A 15488-nucleotide genomic window follows, 5' to 3' on the forward strand; every position below is an offset into this window, starting at 1 on the left:
ATTGTAGAGCTTTTAGCTTATTGGCTCTGTCCCTTTTCTCTTTTACCTGATTTTATTTTGCTGTGCACCGCTTTGGTACTGTTTGTTAAGCAGGTTATAGATCTGTAAGTAAACAGAAGTAAAATAAATGTAGGAGGGCCAGTCATTTGCCAATCCCATTCTAATCACAGTAAATGTTAGAATGTGTCCACAAGTGAGTGGTGGCTGGTGTTCATTGGTGGCTGGTGTAGGGTGGAAGGTAGGGAGACCAACAACAGGTAAGCCAGAGCCATTGGCAGGTAGAGCAGGTGAATCGCAGGAAAAGAAGATTAAACAGTTAGTGTAACTGAGCTCTGGTGATTCTTTTGCTTCATAATAATAATAATAATAATAATAATAATAATAATAATAATAATAATATTTATAACCTGCCCATCTGGATGGGTTTCCCCAACCACTCTGGGCAACTCCCAACAGAATATTAAAAACACGATAAAACATCAAACATTAAAAACTTCCCTAAACAGGGCTGCCTTCAGATGTCTTCTAAAAGTCAGATACAGTGGTACTGCGGGTTACAAACCCTTCGGGTTACAGACTCCGCTAACCCAGAAGTAGTACCTCGGGTTAAGAACTTTACCTCAGGATGAGAACAGAAATCGTGCACCGACAGCATGGCGGCAGCGGGAGGCCCCATTAGCTAAAGTGGTACCTCGCATTAGGAACGGTTTCAGGTTAAGAACAGACCTCCGGAATGAATTAAGTTCGTAACCAGAGGTACCACTGTAGTTGTTTATTTCCTTGACATCTGATGGGAGGGCATTCCACAGGGCAGGCGCTACTACGGAGAAGGCCCTCTGCCTGATTCCCTGTAACCTCACTTCTCGCAGTGAGGGAACCACCAGAGAAGGCCCTCAGAGCTGGACCTCAGTGTCCGGGCTGAACGATGGCGGTGGAGACGCTCCTTCAGTTATACTGGGCCGAGGCCATTAAAGGTCAGCACCAACACTTTGAATTGTGCTCGGAAATGTACTGGGAGCCAATGTAGGTCTCACCCAAGGTGTATTTTTGCCATTCTTGCTATCTAGAGGTGAGCCTCAATGATCTATGTAACTGTTGAAGCAAACTATAAATGTGATAAAATGCATATGCGTACTAAGCCACGGATAGATAATGAGAAATTCAATATTAAATGCAAACAAAAATGAATTTCTTCCTCATCCCTACACATAAACGTACCTCTGTGAAATATATGTTGTGTTGAGGACCAAATTTACACACCCCTCTCTCTCTGTCTTTCTGACACACACCTCTCCTCCCACTGCTCTCTCTTCAGTCCATAACAGAAAGTTCTGCCTGGCCTCTACTTCTCCACAGTTATGGTTCAGGATTGAAGAGGTTGGGTTATGAGAGACACCACAAGACACATGGAATCCATTCACCGGTCATATCCTGTCCACCCTGTCTTAGAGGTGGAATAGAGCAAGACATTCCTACAGTGGCACCGCATCTGGAATCGTGATGGAAAATGGACAGGACCACAAATGATATTCAATGGGTGTTATGTACTGAGTTGAATAGGATCCAAAATGCAGCAGTCTGATTGGTCCTAGAACAATAGGATCAAGAATGCAGCAGTCTGATTGGTCCGCAGGAGCCACCCAATCAAACCTGATTGGCCTACTGGAGAATCCCAGGATTAGCCAATCACGTGGGCCCATTGTGTAAATAATGTATATAAAGCAGATATTTCGGGGGAACTTCCATCCCTCACTACCATGAGCTGAATAAAGAGCATGAAATCCACACTTGACTCCGAGTATATTTCAATGGGGGAGCTTGCTGGGCAAGGGCCTGGGTCTATATCTAGACAGGTTGTACTGAGCAGCTTTGCAGCAGGGCTCCCAATCCAGCCAGCATGCAGCATGGGTCCCAAGCTCCTAACTTTCTAACCTATGCCATCAGGGTAACCTGCTAGAAGAGAGAGTTACTCACCTGTCATCTCCAGTGCCTCAAGAACATCATTACAGAGAGCGAAAGCTATACATAGCAGCCTTCCTCAACCAAGTTTTTTGACTACAATACCCATCAGCCCCAGCCAGTGTGGCCAATGGGCAGGGGTGATGGGACTTGTAGTCCAAAAACTCTGGGGGTGCATGGGACAAAAAGGCCTCTAGGATTGCACCTGATCCTTTTAAAGCTGCTAACTTTGGTGTGACTATTAAAACAATTCATCATTCAGGTGCAGAACAAGCTCTTAAGAGTGCTAATCTCTATGTATTTACTCAACTGTTTCCTGGCTTATCTCTAAACTGCCAGCCTTGACAGGGACTTCACAGTGTTTGATCTGAGCTCTGGATTCCATTGCTGAGTCATCACTTAAGTCCCTTATAGATTTTTACGTGTTTCCTTGTGGGAGGTCAGGGCATTTGGTAGGAAGAAGGAAAGCCACCACAATTATTGCTGGTTAAACTGCTCCTTATATAACTTTTTACACATTGAATCCATAGTAACACAACCAACAGCCGATTGGACCCAATCCAGAATGTGCAACCAAAAGTTCATTTTCTACTTGTGCTGTGAAATAGAATTGTTGTTGTTTTCCTTATCACCATCCTAGATCCCTGCTATTTGGTGTGTGTGTGTGTAATTCCTTCCTTTGCTCTTTGCAGATGCCTCTTTATTAGATATTTTGCAGCAAGTTAAAACAAATAAACAAAAACCCTACACATTTCCCCGTTTGTTTCCATAAAGTCAAGTTTGTTTCCATGGGTGCAGCCATGGGGGGACAGGGAGGAGCAGCTGCCCCCCCAATCAATAAAAATACATAGCAAACTCAGGTTCTGCCCCCCCCCCCCAGCGAAAGGCCTGCCCCCCTAACAAAAATCCTGGCTATGCCCATTCTTGTTTCCAACACTGTGACTTCCCAATCCCTATTGTTAGAAATGCATGGTCTCTAGCCTATGCATCCCTAAATAGGCTGACTGGAAATTAAATTATATCAGGAGAACTGGTGGGTTTTTCTTCCAGATAGATGGAGGCAATCTGTCACCATTTTTAGCTCCTCTAGGATATTGCACGGATTGAGCCATACACTATGGCTACTTTGTTATGTTCTTGAAATTCAATGCAGATGCAAACCTGTTCCGACTGTGTCGCCAGTGTAGATTTTATGGCTGTTTTGCATTACCACAGCATGGCAAAGCAGATGGCTGGCTGCGACCACATAGTTGGGCATGGCCTGTTCGCAGAGAGCATGTGCTTTACATTGCTCCAGGAGATCTCTCTGCATATGGCAGCAAGAAGTCCCACTTGCAAGGAAAAGAAAGCATTGCCGTTGTGTTTGTGCACCTGTTCCTTATTTCAAGGAACGGTTCCTTATTTATGAACCTTATTTACTTGTGAGATGGGCCATAACTGCAAAAATCCAATTTAATTCAGTACATTAACAGGCCAGTATATTTTAATAAAGTACTATTAATGTTCTGACTTGCACAATACATCAATTTCTTACATTCTCACCATGTGCTCCTCATCTTATTTCTTTCTGGGATTGCTCAGTCAGCAGAGCGTGAGACTCTCTTAATCTTTGCCCCCACGTTGGACAAAAAGATTCCAGTTTTGCAGGGGTTTGGACTAGATGACCCTCATGGTCCCTTCCCACTCTACAATTCTGTTCTTCTTCTTTTCATTGATTTATTAAAAGATTTCCAAACCACATTTGTATCCAGGGCAGCTGTCTACCAACTCCACCTGGTATGCAGGCTGAGACCCTACCTGCCCGCGGACTGTCTCGCCAGAGTGGTGCATGCTCTGGTTATCTCCCGCTTGGACTACTGCAATGCGCTCTACGTGGGGCTACCTTTGAAGGTGACTCGGAAACTACAACTAATCCAGAATGCGGCAGCTAGACTGGTGACTGGGGGCGGCCGCCGAGACCACATAACACCGGTCTTGAAAGACCTACATTGGCTCCCAGTACGTTTCCGAGCACAATTCAAAGTGTTGGTGTTGACCTTTAAAGCCCTAAACGGCCTCGGCCCAGTATACCTGAAGGAGTGTCTCCACCCCCATCGTTCTGCCCGGACACTGAGGTCCAGCTCCGAGGGCCTCCTGGCGGTTCCCTCATTGCGAGAAGCAAAGCTACAGGGAACCAGGCAGAGGGCCTTCTCGGTAGTGGCGCCCGCCCTGTGGAACGCCCTCCCAGCAGATGTCAAAGCGATAAATAACTACCTGACATTTAGAAGACATCTTAAGGCAGCCCTGTTCAGGGAAGTTTTTAATCTGTGATATTTTACTGTATTTTTTGTTTCTATGGAAGCCGCCCAGAGTGGCTGGGGAAACCCAGCCAGATGGGCGGGGTACAAATAATAAATTATTATTATTATTATTATTATTTCAAGGCAACAACACTAGAAGAAGGAAGACAGCTAGTCTATGCCACTGTTCATTTTGGTGGCTATCCATAAAAGTTACGTCCTTCCTCCAGTGTCGAAGGCAGTGCTGAATACCGTTTGCTAGGATTCACAGGTGAGGAGACTGCTGTTGCACTCAGGTCCTGCCTGCAGACTTCCTATATAAGCATTTGATTGGCCATTGCAAAAACAGGATGCTAGACTAGATGGGCCTTTGGTCTAATACAGCTGGGCTCTTCGTATGTTCACTGTGTCATGTGTGCTCATTGTCTTGCTCATTTGTCCTATGCAAAATGAAGCTTCTTGGAGTCAATGTGATAAGTTCTAGGTTGAACTGCTTGGTATCAGAGCCCAAGGTATCTACTCAGAGGAGAAGATGGCTGACTCTGATTGCCAGGCTGTGGGAACCTGGAGCTGTGGAACAAGCCAGGAACCGAAGAACATACCGGAAGTCAGAACCAAAGACCAAGCAATGATACAGCATAGATCATGGGTAGGCAAACTAAGGCCCGGGGGCTAGATCCAGCCCAATCACCTTCTAAATTCGGCCCATGGACAGTCTGAGAATCAGCATGTTTTTACCTGAGTAGAATGTGTCCTTTTATTTAAAATGCATCTCTGGGTTATTTGTGGGGCATAGGAATTCATTCATCCCCCCCCCCAAAAAATATAGTCTGACCCCCCCCCCCACAAGATCTGAGGGACAGTGGACCAGCCCCCTGCTGAAAATGTTTGCTGATCCCTGGCCATAGATCAAAACTTTGTTACTCAGGCAAGGCTCAGTATGAACCAGGAAGACCTTTACTGTCCAGGAGCAGGCCTGGTACAAGGCAGTTAGGCACCTAAGGGAAACCACAAAATGCCGCGCGTGCACCCACACCCACTAGCCTAGAGAAGAAGGGGTAAGTGAAGAAGTGAAGAAGAAGGGGGAATAAAGATCTGCCTGAGGCAGTCTCCTCACTTTGCCTCACAGGTTGTCCGGCCTTGTCCTGGAGGATCCAATGGCCAACCTGGGTGGGCATGGGCATAGCCAGGATTTTTGTTAGGGGGAGCAGGACTTTTGTTTCGGGGGGGGTGTCTTTTGTTGGGGGCAAAACCACTATGTATTTGTATCAAATTTTATTCTTTTAGGGGGGAAACTGCCCCTCCCTGCCCCTGCTTGGCTACACCCATGTCATAGCTGTCAACTTTCAGATTTGAAAATAAGGGATCAGCAGCCTCGAAAATAAGGAATCAGCAGCCTCACCTGTCCGGGGAACAGTCTACGGGATATCTCACAATCTGGGATAGCAGCAGGAAGCAGCGAGAAACGGCGCTGGAATAAGGAAATTTCCCGCAAAAAATGGGAAGGTTGACAGCTATGACCCATGTAGGTGGGAGACATCAGTCCTTCACTATGAAACTGCTACCTGTAGGTCAGTTGTTCACCACGTGGGGCAGCTATTCCCAGCTTCTGTCTATCCTGATAGTTATTAATTGCTCTACCTTGAGCACTCTTTTTTTTTCATATACTGTGCAGTGGTACCTCGGGTTAAGAACTTAATTCGTTCTGGAGGTCCCTTCTTAACCTGAAACTGTTCTTAACCTGAGGTACCACTTTAGCTAATGGGGCCTCCCGCTGCTGCCACCTCGCCGCCACCATGCAATTTCTGTTCTCATCCTGAAGCAAAGTTTTTAACCCGAGGTACTATTTCTGGGTCAGCGGAGTCTGTAACCTGAAGTGTCTGTAACCCGAGGTACCTCTGTAATACAAATATCAGGAAGTAAACATGGTGGGAGATATGAGTGAGGATGAGTGTGTCAACTCCACCCTTCTCCATTGACATTCTTCTCACACTCCAGCTTGTGTGAAGCACTCATGGAAATTCCCAGCACATTTTGGAACCCTTCCTCGTACCGTATTTGTAGTGACTCCTTCCAATCAGTTCCCAGTGAACTTCAAAGGTGGGAGGATCTCTACACCTAGCATGACTAGACTTTTCCATCACTCATGCAGCAGCATTACCAGTTGGGCCAGAGAAGGCACACCTAGAATGTATTTCAAAGGTAGACCTTTTGGGATACAAGGATGATGTTCTGTATCTCATTTTAATGCTGTAACACTGGGGTTTCTCAAGAATTATCCACCTCATCTTCTTTTCTTGAAACTGAGGCAGTAAATTCAAATAGACAACTAATTGGCCACCATGCCCTTGACTTTCTGTTGTCAGATCGCTCAGTTAGATGTGTAATAGTTTCATGTAATAGTGGCCTTAAAGAGTTTGGTATTCTCAGTTTGAATGGAGCCTCTCCTAGTGGTTCTTGCCAGGTGAGCAAGGCTAACTTGTACCCAAAGGAGCCGGATGGTCCTTAAGGTTTGGGATCTTTCCTTCAATCCAGTGAATATAAACATGATAAGAATTTGGGAAAGGAGAGGGAGACACCGTTTGCAAAGTGACAAAGGGCAAATGTGGTGTAGTGGTTAGAGTTTCAGGCTAGTACCTTGGAGATGAGGGTTCAAGTCCCCACTTGGCCATGGTGGACAACCATATGTCAGGAGTGCTCTGATGGTGGTTCCTGCTTGGCAGGGGGTTGGACTCGATGGCCCTTGTGGTCTCTTCCAACTCTATGATTCTATGATTCTATGATCAACTCCTAGCCTAACTTTCCTCACAGGTTTGTTGTATGGGGCATATGAGATGAGGAGAGCCACATATACCGCCTTGTGTCTGGGCAGGATCATGTCAGATTGCAGGTGGGGGTCTGCTTGACTGAATACTCCTCCTAGGGCAGGGACGGGGAACATGTGTGGCCTTCCGGATGTTAGGCTACAGCTCTCGTCATCCCTGACTATTTTGCCATGACAGTCAGAAGGGACTCACCAGGTGACATTGAGCTGCTATGCTAGCTTTCTAGAAGGTAAATGCCTCTTGCTTACCAAATGAGTGAGGGCTGATGTGACAGGGAGGTCAGCATGGGGACATATCCACATGAGCAGTGGATTGGCTCCACCAGTCTGTTTCCACCATGTTGCTCTCCCCAGCTCTCCCCTCCTGCCCAGTAGCAGCAGCTCCACTGTACCCAGCAAGCCACTTCTGAAGCCAACAGCACCTGGAGGCACAATGGTACCTTAGGTAAAGGGACCCCTGACCATTAGGTCCAGTCGTGACCAACTCTGGGGTTGCAACGCTTATCTTGCTTTATTGGCCGAGGGAGCCGGCGTCCAGCTTCCGGGTCATGTGGCCAGCATGACTAAGCCGCTTCTGGTGAACCAGAGCAGCGCACAGAAATGTCATTTACCTTCCCTCTGGCCAATTACAAAAGAGGACAGAGTCCTGGGTTTTTAATACTTACGTTGAAGAGGGCATTTCAGCAAGTGAGGGAATTTCACCAACTGAAATTCTTTATTTGTCACAACTTTTAAAGGTGTGGGAGGCCTGCCCCCCCTTTTTTTTACGACCAGACACCCTACTTTACAAAGGGCTGCTGATGTATGTGTACAACAGTGCAAGATTCCAGGAACCTGTTTCCAATATAGCCATAAGGCTGAGGGTGGAGAATGAGAGGCGGCTGAGGACTGATGAACAAATTTTTGCACACCTAACCAAACCCTGATTGTTTCAGGGTTTGCAACCCCCCAAAAAGCTCATTCCACAGTTTATCCTACAGTACTACCTTAGTTCTCAAACTGAATCTGTTCCAGAAGTCCGTTCCAAAACCAAAGCATTCCGAAACCAAGGCGCGCTTTCCCATAGAAAGTAATGCAAAACGGATTAATCTGTTCCAGACTTTTAAAAACAACCCCTAAAACAGCAATTTAACATGAATTTTACTATCTAACGAGGCCATTGATCCATAAAATGAAAGCAATAATCAATGTACTGTACTATAAAATAAATAAGGCAGTATTGCAGATTAGAAAAATTAAAATTATTTTTTTTTCTTACCTGCACTGATGATAGTCAATTTGGATGGGAGGCTTTTATTCATTTCTGCAGTCACACAATCAATCAATCAATCAATCAGTAGCTAAACTGGGTTCCACACAGTCACAAAAACAAATTAACCAAAAAAGCCTCAAAAACAAAAGTGCCGAACTCAATCCATTCTGGAAGTCCGTTTGACTTCCGAAATGTTTGAAAACCAATGTGCAGCTTCTGATTGGTGCAGGCGCCCTAGAAACAATAGCCGACAGCCAGATCAGAGGTTCATTAGAAAACCGGAACACTTACTTCCGGGTTTTCGGTGTTTGAGAACCAAGGCATTTGAGTACCAAGGTGTTTGAGAACCAAGGTACTACTGTACCTGAAAGGAACTGAAAGCAACCTACAAAACTCATAGGTGTATATTGCCACCTACTGGTTGAGATTTTACACTGATGACTCTTTGTCTTCTCATTTGGAACCTTTAAAATGATTCACAAAAGTTTTATGTTGGTGTAGTGTGAGCTACAATCAGGCTTCCATGTTTGACAAGCTTCTCATGTGCCATTTATAATGAAGTAGGTGCATTTCTCCAAATACTGTTCATAATATTAGCAAGTCTGTTCCTCATAATATTTCCACTTTAGTCAGGAATACACAGAAAACTACCTAGTTCAAGTAAGTTCATTATATGGATTCCCACCTTTGCTTCTGGCATTTCTGTGGCCTTTAGCAGTGTATGAGTGGGACCACTTCCCCGCAGCACTGAGATGCTATGATGTGTACAGTTGCCAAACTGATCAGAATTCAGGAACTGATCTGTGGTGAAGCTGACAGAACTCGCTCTTCCTCTCTCTGTGTGTGTGTGTGTCCCCGTGTCTGTATCCTTGATTGTCTCTGCACCTGTGATTCTCAACAACTGGTATTCAGAGGCATGCTACCGGTACTTCCCACAATTAAGGTAGAACAAGGCTATTGTGAGGAGGAGGTAAAAGGTAAAGGTAAAGGTACCCCTGCCCGTTCGGGCCAGTCTTGCCAGACTCTAGAGTTGTGCGCTCATCTCACTCTATAGGCCGGGAGCCAGCACTGTCCGCAGACACTTCCGGGTCACGTGGCCAGCGTGACAAGCTGCATCTGGCGAACCAGCGCAGCACACGGAACGCTGTTTACCTTCCCGCTGGTAAGCGGTCCCTATTTATCTACTTGCACCTGGAGGTGCTTTCGAACTGCTAGGTTGGCAGGCGCTGGGACCGAATGACGGGAGCGCACCCCACCGCGGGGATTCGAACCACCGACCATGCGATCGGCAAGTCCTAGGCGCTGAGGCTTTAACCCACAGCGCCACCCGCGTCCCTGTGAGGAGGAGGAGGAGGAGTTTATTCCAAGCCCACATTCCCAGTATGTTCACACTCCTGTCTCAGCAACATCTACACTGGCTTGGTCATGTCCACAGGATAGAAGATGGCAGGATCCCCAGGGACATGCTGTACAGGGTGCTGGCTTCAGGCACCAGGCCCATTGGCAGACCAACTCTGCATTACAAAGAATTCTGCAAACATGACATGAAGGCTGGCAACATCAACTCTGCCATGTGGGAATCCCTTGCAGACGACCGCAGTGCCTGGAGACAGACAGTCAAGTTGTGCATCCATAGCAGTGACCACAGGGGAAGTGACCGCTGGGAGGAACGCAGAGAAAAGAAACGCCATGGTGCATCTGCGGCAGCACAACCGGACGCCTTCATCGGCCCCAGCTGCAATGAAACATGTCTTTTTCATATCAGTCTCTACAGCATTGGTTGGCAAACTAAGGCCCGCGGGCCGGATCAGGCCCAATTGCCTTCTGAATCTGACCCATGGACGGTCCGGGAATCGCTGTGTGGATCGCCAGCGTGTGCGTTCTTTCCAGCGCCTCCTCCCTCCTGGCTTCTCCCCACCCTGCCTAGAGGAGGAGGGGGGCTGGGTTTCATTGGTGCCAGCAGCCGCAGTGCTCAAGCGGCCGCCATTTTAAGCAGCCCCTCTCCAGAGCCCTTTCGCGCACCGCTCATTGTCCCTCCGCCGCCACCAGCCCCTGCTGCTCTCAAGACACAAGTAAGCAGCCACCTGGGCTCGTCCGGTGTTGTGGAGAAGGGAGGGGAGAGTCATGGGGGGGATGGCTTATAGTCTGGCCCCACACAATGTCTGAGGGACAGTGGACCATCCCCCAGCTGAAAAAGTTTACTGACCCTTCTCTACAGACACAGCCAGGGCTGTAACATTTCAACAGTTTGGCTTTGCCCACAAAAGCACACTCCACTAGTCTCCTGAGACAGACAGATGCCAACAAACAACAATTATCGGTTTTATTTATTTCTTTATTTACTACCCAGCCTTCACCCTAAGGCCCCAGGGTGGGTTACAACATTAAAAACAAGCAGTAGCCATTGATAGCTTTATCCACCATCTGGAGTGGAGACCAGTAACAGGGAACATGATGGGCCATTCATAAACAGCTGTCCTTCTCTCTCACTGCTCCCTTCACGTCTGCCCAGTATGATACCATTTGTGTTGTTTTTCTGGGTCTCATCCTAGAGCAGGAACCCTCTGGATGTTGATGGACTTCACCTCCCATCAGCCCCAGAAAGCATGGTCAATGGCAAGGGATGATGGAAGCTGTAGTTCAGCAGCATCAGCTGGACCAAACGTTCCCCAGTCTTGTCCTAGATGTTCTGCTTGCCAAAAAAGTAATAAGAATTATTGATCAGTTGGCTAATTGCTCCAAATGACCAGCATTTGTGTTGCTGTGAGTTTGGTCCATACAATAGTTAGGATGTTAGTTTTTTAAAAAAGTTTTATTATGAAACCATGATCTGAAAGACCTAACTGCCTTTTGTGGGTCCCTTTTGTAAGAGCACACAGAAACCTGTAACCAGCCCTTATTTATGTGTTCAGATCCCAGGGATGTTTAAGCAATTATATCTTATGAAGTGAAGGCTTAGGTAGAACTGGGGTGTGTGGTTACATGTGTGGGTGACAATTGTGACTTACGTAACTGCATAGTTAGGGTTGCCTACTGCAAAGATTAGTTAAATCAGTATTTATTGAAGTCTCTGATTCATCTGATGTCTTCTGAAGAACTATGTATTTACCCATCTGATTCATGCCATGTTTGACTTCCTGTTTATGCATATTATTATTCTTGACCTACTTGGTGCATACCTTCTGCCTGAGATGTAGTAGCCATTCAAGGGATTAAGCTTTCGTTTCTCCTGCTTCTTTGTATTCAACACCTTAGCAAAAGCAGACCACCTTTGCAATGTTTAGCTTTGTTTCATCACTGGCATCCCATCCGAATCCTCACCAGATAGTTTTGTATCCAATTTGCTACCTTCTCATCAACCCACTTTTGGATATAGGTTGGATACAGATTTAGCTATAGATCAGTTGCCTCTTGAGGTGTAAGAACTGAGGGCTATCATCTCATTTAAGGGAAAATGTTTGGAGTAATAGCAAATGGGAAAACTAGAAGAGCTGTTTTAGTGAATATGGGAACTCTGTTTCTTCAGACAGTTTTGGTAGGTGAATGGTGGGTTTGTTTTAAGTTATTTACTGAGTGGCAAGGTTTAGCCCATCTTTGAGGCAAGGTAACATGACCGCTTCATGCGGCAGGATCCACAGGTGCAGCAGAGCCTGACATAGGTCTTTATATCTGTCTCTGGTGCACGTGCTTGTCCCTTCTTCCCTGGCAAGCATAGGGGTGCTATTTTGTGGTTCGCCTCAGGTGACAAAATGTCTTGGGCCAGCTCTGCTGGGTGGGCATTGTACTCTGCACTTCAGTCTCTGCTATATCAGATGATATGGTTCCAGGCTGTGTACAGTGGTACCTCGGGTTAAGAACTTAATTCGTTCTGGAAACTGTTCTTAACCTGAAACTGTTCTTAACCTGAGGTACCACTTTAGCTAATGGGGCCTCCCCCTGCTGCCACAGTGCCGGAGCACGATTTCTGTTCTCATCCTGATGCAAAGTACTTAACCCGGGGTACTATTTCTGGGTTAGTGGAGTCTGTTAACCTGAAGCGTCTGTAACCCTAAGTACTACTGTAATGCCTATGCTTCCAAACAGTGAAATCTGGTAATTATCATGCCAGGCAAATGTCTGCTCTCTTGGAGGGTTGGAAATCTGAACAAAGCTTTTAATCCCATGAAAATAACCAGGGAAAACTGCCTTGTGGCCAAAATTAATCAGATAATCTACCGTAGCTTTAGGGACGTGGGTGGCACTGTGGTCTAAACCAGTGTTTTTCAACCACTGTTCCGCAGCACACTAGTGTGCTGCGAGATGTTGCCTGGTGTGCCGTGGGAAAAATTGAAAAATTCGAAAGATTTTTTTATATATATAAAAAAAGTCAAATTTTCACCCACTAGGCGGGTGCCGGACTGTGTCCTGGGTATGGGGGGGTGGGGTTTTTTACCCCACCCTCGGCCAGCAGGGGCGTCGATTGGCGCTCCTCAGGGGGACACCCTCCACTTTTCTCTAGCCTGGACCTATCACAGTAGGACATCAGCTTCTGACTTCCTTCCCGCCCGAGCACAGTGTGCGCAGCAGCGGAGAGAAGAAGACGTTGCGACTTGAGTCACCAGGAGGACCGGAGCAGGAGGAGACGGACAGAGACCAGGACTCAGCGGGAGTCGGCACTGCAGAGAGACCGCATCCGGATCCAGACCAGGCCGCAGGTGCAGCGTGAGGTGAGGAGGTCATCTGGAACCAGTCGGTCACGGTCGGGTCTCGGAAGAGAGACGAGTGAGTCCAGCCCTGTCCAGCAGCAGCAGCCCAGTGAGTCCTCCTGTCAGTCCTCCTCCTCCTCCTCCTCATGCCTATACCATCTGTGCCATGCCTATACCATCTGTACCATGCCTATTCCATCACCTGTGCGATGCCTGTACCATCACCTGTGCCATGCCTATTCCAGGTTGCGCACTGAATAAAGTATTTTATAATTTTTCATTATTTCTGTTTACTTACTATTTCATAATAAAGTAATTATAAAATACTTTATTTGTGTTTATTTGATTCCTATTCAAGAGAAAAGGATCTAGGAGTCTTGGTTGACCACAAACTTGACATGAGCCAACAGTGTGACGCGGCAGCTAAAAAAGCCAATGCAATTCTGGGCTGCATCAATAGGAATATAGCATCTAGATCAAGGGAAGTAATAGTGCCACTGTATTCTGCTCTGGTCAGACCTCACCTGGAGTACTGTGTCCAGTTCTGGGCACCACAGTTCAAGAAGGACACTGACAAACTCTGGTTGTCCAGAGGAGGGCAACCAAAATGGTCAAAGGCCTGGAAACGATGCCTTATGAGGAACGGCTAAGGGAGCTGGGCATGTTTAGCCTGGAGAAGAGGAGGTTAAGGGGTGATATGATAGCCATGTTCAAATATATAAAAGGATGTCACATAGAGGAGGGAGAAAGGTTGTTTTCTGCTGCTCCAGAGAAGCGGACACGGAGCAATGGATCCAAACTACAAGAAAGAAGATTCCACCTAAACATTAGGAAGAACTTCCTGACAGTAAGAGCTGTTCGACAGTGGAATTTGCTGCCAAGGAGTGTGGTGGAGTCTCCTTCTTTGGAGGTCTTTAAGCAGAGGCTTGACAACCATATGTCAGGAGCGCTCTGATGGTGTTTCCTGCTTGGCAGGGGGTTGGACTCGATGGCCCTTGTGGTCTCTTCCAACTCTATGATTCTATGAATTACTTTATATATAGTCAATATAGGCACAGAGTTAATTTTTTTAACATTTTCTAATGGTGGTGTGCCTCGTGATTTTTTTCATGAAACAAGTGTGTCTTTGCCCAAAAAAGGTTGAAAAACACTGATCTAAATCACAGAGCCTAGGACTTGCTGATCAGAAGGTTGGCGGTTCGAATCCCCGTGACGGGGTGAGCTCCCATTGCTCAGTCCCAGCTCCTGCCAACCTAGCAGTTTGAAAGCACGTCAAAGTGCAAGTAGATAAATAGGTACCGCTCCGGTGGGAAGGTAAATGGCGTTTCCGTGCACTGCTCTGGTTCGCCAGAAGCAGCTTAGTCATGCTGGCCACATGACCCGGAAGCTGTCTGCAGACAAAGGCCGGCTCCCTCGGCCAGTAAAGCGAGATGAGCGCCGCAACCCCAGAGTCGTCCGCAACTGGACCTAACGGTCAGGGGTTCCTTTACCTTTATCCTTAATCTAGCTGTAGATCAAGTCCCAAGATTCTTATTTCAAGTTGCAGAGGTAAACTTGAAACCTGACTGCAGTGTTGAGGTCCCAAATCCAGAAATGAGCAAAATCAAATCATGCACTTATTGTCTTAATAATGATATTATTCTTAGGCAAACCTTTCTAGATTTGGGGTATGTGTAGCAGAATGGGCAATCTAGGAACACACACAACACCTTTTGCCATTATGTCTTCAAATTTGTGCAACCATAATTGATTGGGGGGGGGGAGTTTTCCATCTTATTTCTTGATTGTGGCATTATCTCTTAGCAGCTGCTTGACAGGCAGTTGTAGTTTTTGCTAGTATGGAAACACAATGTTAGGAAAGCTGCTGATCATAATGGCTTGAAAAGGGGCAAACGTGAAAAATCTAATCTTTACGGAGACCATCTGCTCCAGCAGAATTGTGACTCAGTGCTCACAAATACATTTCCTTGCTTTCATTTGATCTCCTCACTTTTCATGTAACCTTCCATATTACTTATGTTCATTGCCATAAATGTTCACAGTCAATTCAACCCATTTCAGATTATCTGAAAGAGCAGAGAGGCCATGTGCAGAAGCAGGGCCAGATTTAGGTTTGATGAGGCCCTAAGCTACTGAAGCTAATGGAGCCCTTTAATCTTGGAAAGTGTAGTTTGTTTCAAAAAAAAAATGTTAACGGCGTACAATAAATGCATTTAACCGTCTTTTTAAAAAGACAAGGACTGGCCCTTAAGTCAATCCATGTTAGTGCTGTAACCAGCCCTGGGAGACCTTATGGTGAAGAGCAGCTAAATAGTAATAGTAATAATAGTAATAGTAATAATGATATTATTTGGAGGGGGGTTGCCTCCGGGTTCAAAACGCCTTTGGGTTGTCTCCGGACAAGCCTCGTCTCCACGCCTCAGTGGGAGAGCGGCGCGGGTGGGAGAGAACAGAGCTGCCATTGTTTTGTAATCCGCCCTTCTCGAGCG

Source organism: Podarcis tiliguerta, assembly GCF_965153285.1.
Source record: "Podarcis tiliguerta genome assembly, chromosome: 11".
NCBI lineage: Eukaryota > Metazoa > Chordata > Lepidosauria > Squamata > Lacertidae > Podarcis > Podarcis tiliguerta.